The sequence below is a fragment of the Neovison vison genome, chromosome 5 (genome assembly GCF_020171115.1).
Source record: "Neovison vison isolate M4711 chromosome 5, ASM_NN_V1, whole genome shotgun sequence".
NCBI classification, from domain to species: domain Eukaryota; kingdom Metazoa; phylum Chordata; class Mammalia; order Carnivora; family Mustelidae; genus Neogale; species Neogale vison.
In genome coordinates, this window is record NC_058095.1 from 72,849,033 (window position 1) to 72,857,806 (window position 8,774).

Here is an 8,774-nt window from a genome sequence, read left to right on the forward strand (position 1 = left end):
ATATGGTCCCTGAGCCACACAACAGAAAACATCCAGTCCCCAGGTGGAAGCCGTGATCTTGGACCTGTGTCCAACCCTCAGGGTCTGAATTTTGCACAGCCCCTTAGCCACCAGAACATTCTAAGTTCTCCCTGGTAACAGACCCGCATTGTGACCCATCTTCATGAGAATCCATGTCAACTCAAGGCCTTGGCACTTTGCCCCAGAGCCGCCAGAACAAACCTGCAATGTTCCTCAGCTGCAATGGTCAATGGAGATGTGCTTTCCAGGCCTCCATACGGGAGTGCTCTGCTACACAAATTTTCCACATGAGAAACTGGAGCAAATAAACCAGACTCCCCCTGTCCAGCAGAAAGAAACTTTGATGTTTGGAGCATCTCACAAGCCCCAAGGTAGGAAATCCTCCATGGCCTCTTGATGCCACCCTCCATTTGTCGGTCATCATAGACACAAACTCTATCCTGAGCAAACATCTGACATCCGCCCGTACTCAGCTGCTGATATTGGAATCAGCTGCTGCACTTTGAAACTTCCCTTCTCTTGGCACTGAATTTAACCCTAGCTATGGATTACAATTTTATCCTCAACCTACTGGTCCGCCATATTTCTTGATAGCAAATTCTGGAGCCACAACGCAATATTCTGCCTTTCGAATAGAAAGAAGGACCTTGTGAGTCTGCCCAGAAACTGCGCTTGAGGAACAATATACTCAGCCCAGTAGGGAACCCCTATTTATAGTTTTCCCTGACCACTAGTGCTGGGTCTGACAGAGCCTGAGCCCTGACCTTGGGTCAGCCACCCAGACGGTGGGGCCCATATCGAACATATGAGACTGGCCATGGCCCAGGGCTGTCATCACTACCCATTCTTGGTATTCAGGCATCTGTCCCGTAGGCCTTAGCTGGAAACCTTACCAATGGGGGAACCTGAAGCACAATAGAGAACTCCTCCTTCTCTATGGCAGCATTCATGGCTTTCAGATGGGTGTCCAACCCTCAGAATGGGAACCGGCTGCATGGCCAAGTAGACAATGCCCACTACTGATGGCCTCCTGGACACAAGCAGGCATTGTGACCCTCAGCTTGAGCATGCTTTCAAACAAACGCTCTCAGTTTCACCTCGAGGATCCCCCATTGCAGGCTTGGTATGGCTGTAGGCCCAAATCCTAATCCTTGGTGGGATTTTCCAAGTGCTTAGACCCAGAGCCCATCTCTGGAATCCCTGTTTTGGGGCACGCCTAAGCTGGAAAACAACACTCATCCCTTACCCGAGAAATCCACCAAACTATTGGGAACCACCAAGATCCTTGAAATGAAAAATCTCCCTTTGATCCATGAGACCACACCTGCAATAAAGGCCATCCTGGAAATTAAATCCAGATACAATAGCCTGTGCTACCGCCTTTGAGTCACTTGATTTACAGTTCCAGACTTGCTGCCCCCCGGGTCTATGGATTGGGACTATGATCACCTCGCCGCTAACCCTAACCTGAGTTTGTGTTTGCAGACCTCTCTCTTAAAACCATGGCGCACATGCCCACCAGGATGGGGTCTCTAGAGTCACACCATAGGACTGTGCCTGCCATCCCCAAGGAAACTGCTCATCACAGTTGTCCAAACCCTCCATATAAGGAGAAACCTGCAAGGCTCCTGAGCCCACCCTAGTACTGGATGTCGCTCTGGTTGCAAATGTGCAGTCTGAAACAGCCTGATCACCTGCATCCAGTCAGACACCAGAGTCAGTGGTCCTGAGTCAGAAGATTGAACCTGACATTCCCCAGGACCTCATTCGAACCCTAGATTAGGTTTTCAGGCTTCGGTCCTCAGAGGCCTGCTCTGGAATACCAACTTATGATATAACATATGGTCCCTGAGCCCCACAACAGAACATCGCCTGTTCCCAGATGGAATCCTGGCTCTTGGACCTGTGTCACTCCTCAGACTAGATTACTCCTGCATGGCCCCTTAGCCACCAGCACATTCTAAGATCTCCCAGGTAACAAACCAACATTTTGATCCATCTTCATGAGGTTCCATGTCCAATCCAGTCCTTGGTTCTTCGCCTCAGGGCCACCAGAATGAACCTGCCATGTTCCTCAGCAGCAATGGTTAATGGAGGGGTGCTTTCCAGGCATCCATGCGGGAGAGCTATGCTATCCAATCTCTCCACATGTGGGACCCTGGAGCAAACAAACCAGACTGCCCCTATCCAGTAGAAGGAAAGTTTGGGAAATTTCCCAGCCTGGAAAATCCTCCATGGTCTCTTGACACCACCCCTCCATTTGTCAGTCATCATAGACAAAAACTCTAACATGAGCAATTATCTGACAACAACATTTACTCAGGTGCTGGATATTCGATTCATCCACTGCACACTGGAAGTGCCTTTCGCTTGACATTGAATTTAACCATAGGGGGTTAGCAATTCCATCCCCAGCCTCCTGGTTCACAAGCCCTATTGATAGGGAATTCTGGAGCCACAACACAGAACTCTGCCTTCCAAATAGAAAGAAAAAGGCCCTGGTAAGTCTGTCCAGAAACTCCACATGAAAATCAGTCTGCTCAGTACTCAAGGGAACCCTGATTTATAGGCTGGCCTGGGCACTAGTGTTGTGTCTGACAGAGCCTGAGCAAAGACCTTGTGTCAGCTACCCAGAGATCAGTGCCCATATCCAGCATATGAGATTGGCCATGTCCCAAGTCAGTCACCTCTATACATCCTTGATATTCAGGCATCTGTCCCTAGACCTTTGCTGTAATCCCTTCCAATGGGGGAACCTGAAGCACAATAGAGAACTCCTCCTTCCCCATGGCAGGAATCCTGGATGTTGGGATGGGTGTCTAACCTCAAAGTGGGCGCTGGCTTAATGGCCAAGGAGATTACGCCCACTCATGAGGATGCCCTGGGCACAAGCAGGCAATGTGACCCTCAGCCTGAGCATGCTTTCAAAAAAAGCCCTCTCAGTTGACCCAAAAGTATCCTGCATTGCAGGCCAGGTATGTCCCTAGGCTCAAATCCTAACACTGTGTGGGAATATCCAGGGGCCCAGACCCTGAGCCAGTCTCTGGAATTCCCTATGTTGGCGAACCTCCAAGATGGAAAACAGCACTCTTCACTTCCCCGAGAAAGCCACCTAACTATTGGGAGCCACCAGATAACTTAGAGAGGAAAAATCTCCATGGACCCATTAGACCTTACCTGCATTCCATGGCCATCCTGGACACACAATGCAGATACAAAAGACTGTGCTACCCCCTTCTAGTCATCTAATTTACAATTCCTGACAAGTTGCTTTCCACGTCTATGCATTGGGCCTGCGATCACCTCGCCACTAACCCTAACCCGAGTTTGTATTTGCAGACTTCCCTCCCAAAACCATGGCTAACATGCCCTCCATGTTGTGGTATCTGGAGCCACACCTAAGGACTATGCCTGCCTCCCTCAAGGAAACTGTGCCCGTCACTGTTGCCCCAAATCTCTAGATTAGGACATACCTGCAAGGCCTCTGAGCCCACCTCTATATTGGAGGCCACTCTGGACTCAAATTCGCAGTCTGAAACACCCTGATTACCTCCATGCAGGCAGACACCCAACTCAATGATCCTGAGTCAGAAGATTGAACCTGGCATGCCCTGAGGACTTCATTGGAACACTAGAATAGGTTTTCAGGTGTCTGTCCTCAGAGGCCTGTTCTGGAATATCAACTTATGATACAACGTGTGGTCCCTGAGTCACAGAACAGAACATCTCCTGGACCTAGAAGGAAGCCGTGCTTGTGGACCTCTGTCAAACCCTCAGGGTAGATGAATCCTATATGGCCTCTAAGTAACTAGCACATTCTATGATCTCCCTGGTAACAAACCAGCATTATGACCCATCTTCATGGGACTCCATGTCAACTCAAGGCCTCGATACATCACCCCAGAGCCACCAGAACAAACCTGCCATGTTCCTCAGCTGCAACGTCAATGGAGGTGTGCCTTCCATGCATCGATGCAGGAGTGCTATGCTGTTTGGAGCATCTCACAAGTTCCAGCCTGGGAAATCCTCCATGGCTTCTTGATGCAGCCCCTCCATTTGTCGGTAATCATGGACACAAACTCCAGCATGAGCAAATATCTGACAACAACACTTACTCAGGTGCTAGATATTCGATTCACCTGCTGCACGCTGGAAGTGCCATTCGCTTGATACATAATGTAACCATAACTTGGGTTTACAATTCCATCCTCAGATTCCTGGTCCGCAAGCCCTCTTCATAGGGAATTCTGGAGCCACAACGCAGCATTCTGCCTTCCCCATAGAAACAAGAAGGGCCTGGTGAGTCTGCCCAGAAACCCCACATGAAGATCAATCTGCTCGGCACTCGAGGGAACCCCGATTTATAGGCTGCCCTGGGCACTAGTGCTGTGTCTAACAGATCCTGAGCCAAGATCTAGTGTCAGCCACCCAGAGATCGGGGCCCATATTCACGATTTGAGACTGGCCATGGCCCATGTCCGTCATCTCTACCTATCCTTGTTATTCAGGCATCTGTCCCAAGACCTTTGCTGGAATCCCTGCTAATGTGGGAACCTGAAGCACAATAGAGAACTCTTCTTTACCCATGTCAGGAATTCTGGCTGTTGGTATGGGTGTCCAACCCTCAAAGTGGGAGTCAGCTGCATGGCCAAGGAGACCGCGCCCACTCATGAGGGCCACCCTGGGCACAAACAGGCATTGTGACCCTCAGCCTGAGCATGATTTCAAACAAGCCCTCTCAGTTGAACCTCCAGGATCCCGCATCCAAGCCTGCTAAGCCACTAGGCCCAACTCCTAACACTTGGTGGGATTTTCTAAGTGCCCAGACCCAGAGCCTGTCTCTGGAATCCCTATTTTGGGCCACCCCTGTCATGGAAAAAAACACTCTTCCCTTCCCCGAGAAAGCCACGAACTATTGTGAGCCACCATGATCCTTAGTGAGGATAAATCTCCCATGGACTCATGAAGCCACACCAGCATTCCGAGGTCATCCTGGACATACAATCCAGAGAGAAAAGCCTGTGCTACTGCCTTGAGTCACCTGATTAACAGTTCCTGACGAGCTGCCCTCCATGACTATGCATTGGGCCTCTGATCACCTTGCCACTAACGCTAACCCGAGTTTGTGTTTGCAGACTTCCCTCCCAAAACCATGGCTCACATTCCCTCCAGGATGTAGTATGTGGAGCCACACCACGGGGATGCACCTGTCTTCCACAAGGAAACTGTACCTGTCACTGTTGCACAAACCCTCTAGATTAGGAGAAACCTGCAAGGCCCCTGAGTCTCCCCCAATACTGGAGGCCATTCTGGACGCAAATGTGCAGTCTGACACACCCTACCACCTACATCCAGGGTGATAGCCAAGTCAATGGTCCTGAGACAGAAGATTGAACCTGACATGCCCCTAGGACTTCATTGGAACACTAGATTATGTTTTCAGGGATCTGTACTCAGAGGGCTGTTCTGAATATCAACTTATGATACTACATGGTCCCTGAGCCACACAACAGAATATCTCCTGTCCCCAGAAGGAAGCCGTGCTCTTGGACATGTGTCAAACCCTCAGGGTACAAGAATCCTACCTGGCCCGTAGCCACCAGCAGATTCTAAGATATCACTGGTAATAAGCCAAAATTGTGACCAATCTTCATGAGATTCCATGTCAGCTCAAGGCCTTTGTTCTTCACCCTAGAGCCTCCAGAACGATCCTGCCATGTACCTCAACTGCAATGTTCAATGGAGGTGTGCTTTCCAGGTATCCATGTGGGAGTGCTCTGCTACCAAAACGTTCCACATGGGGGAGTCTTGAGCAAACAAATCAGACTGCCCCTTTCCCTTAGAAGGAAACCTTGCTGTTTGGAGCATCTCACAAGCCCAAACGTGGGAAATCCTCCATGGCCTCTTGTCACCTCCCCTCCATTTGTCGGTCATCATAGACACAAACTCAATCATGAGCAAAAATCTGACGTGTGCCCTTACTCTGGAGCTGGATATTCGAAAGAGCTGCTGCATACTGGAAATGCCATTTGTTTGTCACTGAATTTATCCTTAGCTTGGGTTTTGGGATGGGTATACAACCCTCAAAGGGGGAGAGAGTTGCAAGACCAATCAGACCACGCCCACTCCTGTGGGCCGCACTGAGGACTAAATTGTGACCCTCAGCCTGAGCATGCTCTCAAAAAATCACTCTCAGTTGCATCACCATGATCCTGCATTGCAGGACTCATTAGCCTCTAGGCACAAATCCTAAAGCTTGATGGTATTTTCCAGGTGCCCATACCCAGAGCATCCCAGGCATCCATGTGGTGGACCTCTCCTACCCAAACTTTCCACATGAGCGACCCTGGAGCAAATAAACCAGACTTTACCTGTCCAAAACAATGAAACCTTACAGTTTGGAACAGCTCATAAGCCTCAACGTGAAAGCCCCTCCACGGTCTCTTGACGCCACCCCTCCATTTGACAGTGATCATAGACACAAAATCCAGTGTGAGCAAATATCTGACATCCGCCCTTACTCAAGTGCTGGATATCTCGAATAAGCCGCTGCATATAGGAACTGCCTTCCGCTTGGCACTGAATTGAATCATAGCTTGTGTTTATAATTCCATCCTCACCTGACTGGTCCCCAAGCCCTCTTGATAGGGAATTCTAAAGCCACAACGCAGAACTCTGCCTTCCTTATAGCAAAAAGTGCCTGGTGATTCTGGCCAGAAATTTCCCATGGAAATCAATATGCTCGTCCCTCGATTCGACACAATTTTATAGGCTGCCATGGCCACTAGCGCTGTGTCTGACAGAGCCTGAGCCCCCACCAAGTTTCAGCCACGAGAGCGTGGGCCGCATATATAGCATTTGGGATGGTCATGGCCGAAGTACTTCATCTTTAACCATCCTTGGTATTCAGACACCTGTCCCCACACCTTTGTTGGAATACCTGCCAATGGGGAAACCTGAAGCACAATCGAGAACTCCTCTTTCCCTATGGCAATAAACCTGGCTGTTGGGATGGGTGAACAACCATCAAAGGGAAAGCCAGTTATAAGACCAATGAGACCAGGCCCACTCCTGAGAGCCGCCCTGGGCACAAAAAGGCATTGTGACCCTCAGCCTGAACATGCTCTCAAACAATCCCTCTCAGTTGCACCACCATGATCCCGCACTGCAGGCCTGGTACACCTCTAGGCACAAATCCTAATACTTGGTGGGATTTTCCAGGTGCCCAGACCCAGAGCCCGTCTCTGGAATCCCTGTTTTGGGGCACCCCTAAGATGGAAAAGAGCACTGTTTTCTTCCCCGACAAAGCCACCAAACTATGGGGAGCCACCAGGATCCTTGAGAGGAAAAGTCTCCCATGGACCCATGAACAAAGAATTGCATTCCTAGACCATCCTGGACACACAATACAGAGAGAAAAGCCTGTGCTACTGCCTTACAGTCACCCTAATTACAGTTCCAGAGGAGCTGCCCTCCAGGTATATGCTTTGGGCCTGCTATCAGCTCGCCATTAATCCTAATCCAAATTTGTGTTTGCAGACTTCTCTACCAAAACCATGGCACACATGCCCTCCAGAATGGGGTCTCTGGATCCACACCCCAGGACTCTCCTTGCCATCACCAAGGAAACTGAGCCCTTCACAGTTGTCCAAACCTTCTAGATTAAGAGACCTGTAAGTCCCCTGAGCCTACCCCAATATTGGCGGCCGCTCTGAATGCAAATGCGCAGTCTGAAATTCATTGATCACCTGTCTGCCTGGACAGACAAATCAATGGTCCTGTGTCAGAATAGTGAACCTAACATGTCCCTAGGACGTCATGGGAACCCTAGATTCTGTTTTCATACATCTTTCCTCAGAAGCCTGTTCTGGAATGCAAACTTATGATACAACATGTGGTCCCTGGGCCACACAATGGAACATCTCCTGTCCCCAGAAGGAAACCGTGCCCTTTTATCTGTGCCAAAGCCCATGGTAGTAGAAGCCTGCACAGCACCTTAGCCACCAGCACATTCTAAGATCTCCCTGGTAACAAACCAGCATTGTGGCCCAACTGCAAGAGATTCCATTTCAACTCAAGGACTTGGTACTTCGCTCCAGAGACACCAGAACAAACCTGCCATATTCTTCAGCTGCAATGGTCAATGGAGTTGAGCTCTCCACGCATCCATGCGGTAGATCTCTGCTACCCAAACTTTCCACATGGGGGACCCTGGAGCAAATAAACCAGACTCTACCTGTCCAGTAGAAGGAAACATTGCTGTTTGGAGCATCTCAGAAGCTTCAGCATGGGAAATCCTCCATGGCCTCTTGACACCACCTCTCCACTTGTTGATCAGCATAGACACAATCTTCAGTGTGAGCAAAAGTCTGACATTTGCCCTTACTCAGTTGTTGGATGTCTAAAATGAGCTGCTGCACTTTGGAATGGTTTCTGCTTGGCACTGAATTAAACCGTAGCTTGTGATTACAATTCCATCCTCACCTGACTTGTCCCCATGCCCTCTTGATAGGGAATTCTGGAGCCACAATGCTGCATTCTGCCTTCCCCATAGAAAGAAGAATTGCCTGGTGAGTCTGCCCAGAAAACCCACATTAGGATCATTCTGCTCAGCCCTTGAGGGTACCACGATTTATAGGCTTCCCTGGCCACTAGTGCTGTGTCTGACAGAGCCTGACTATAAACAAAGAGCGAGTGGGAGGCGCTTTTTCAGGCTTTTGTCTCCGGAGTTTGTGTCAATGGTGGCCGTGGAA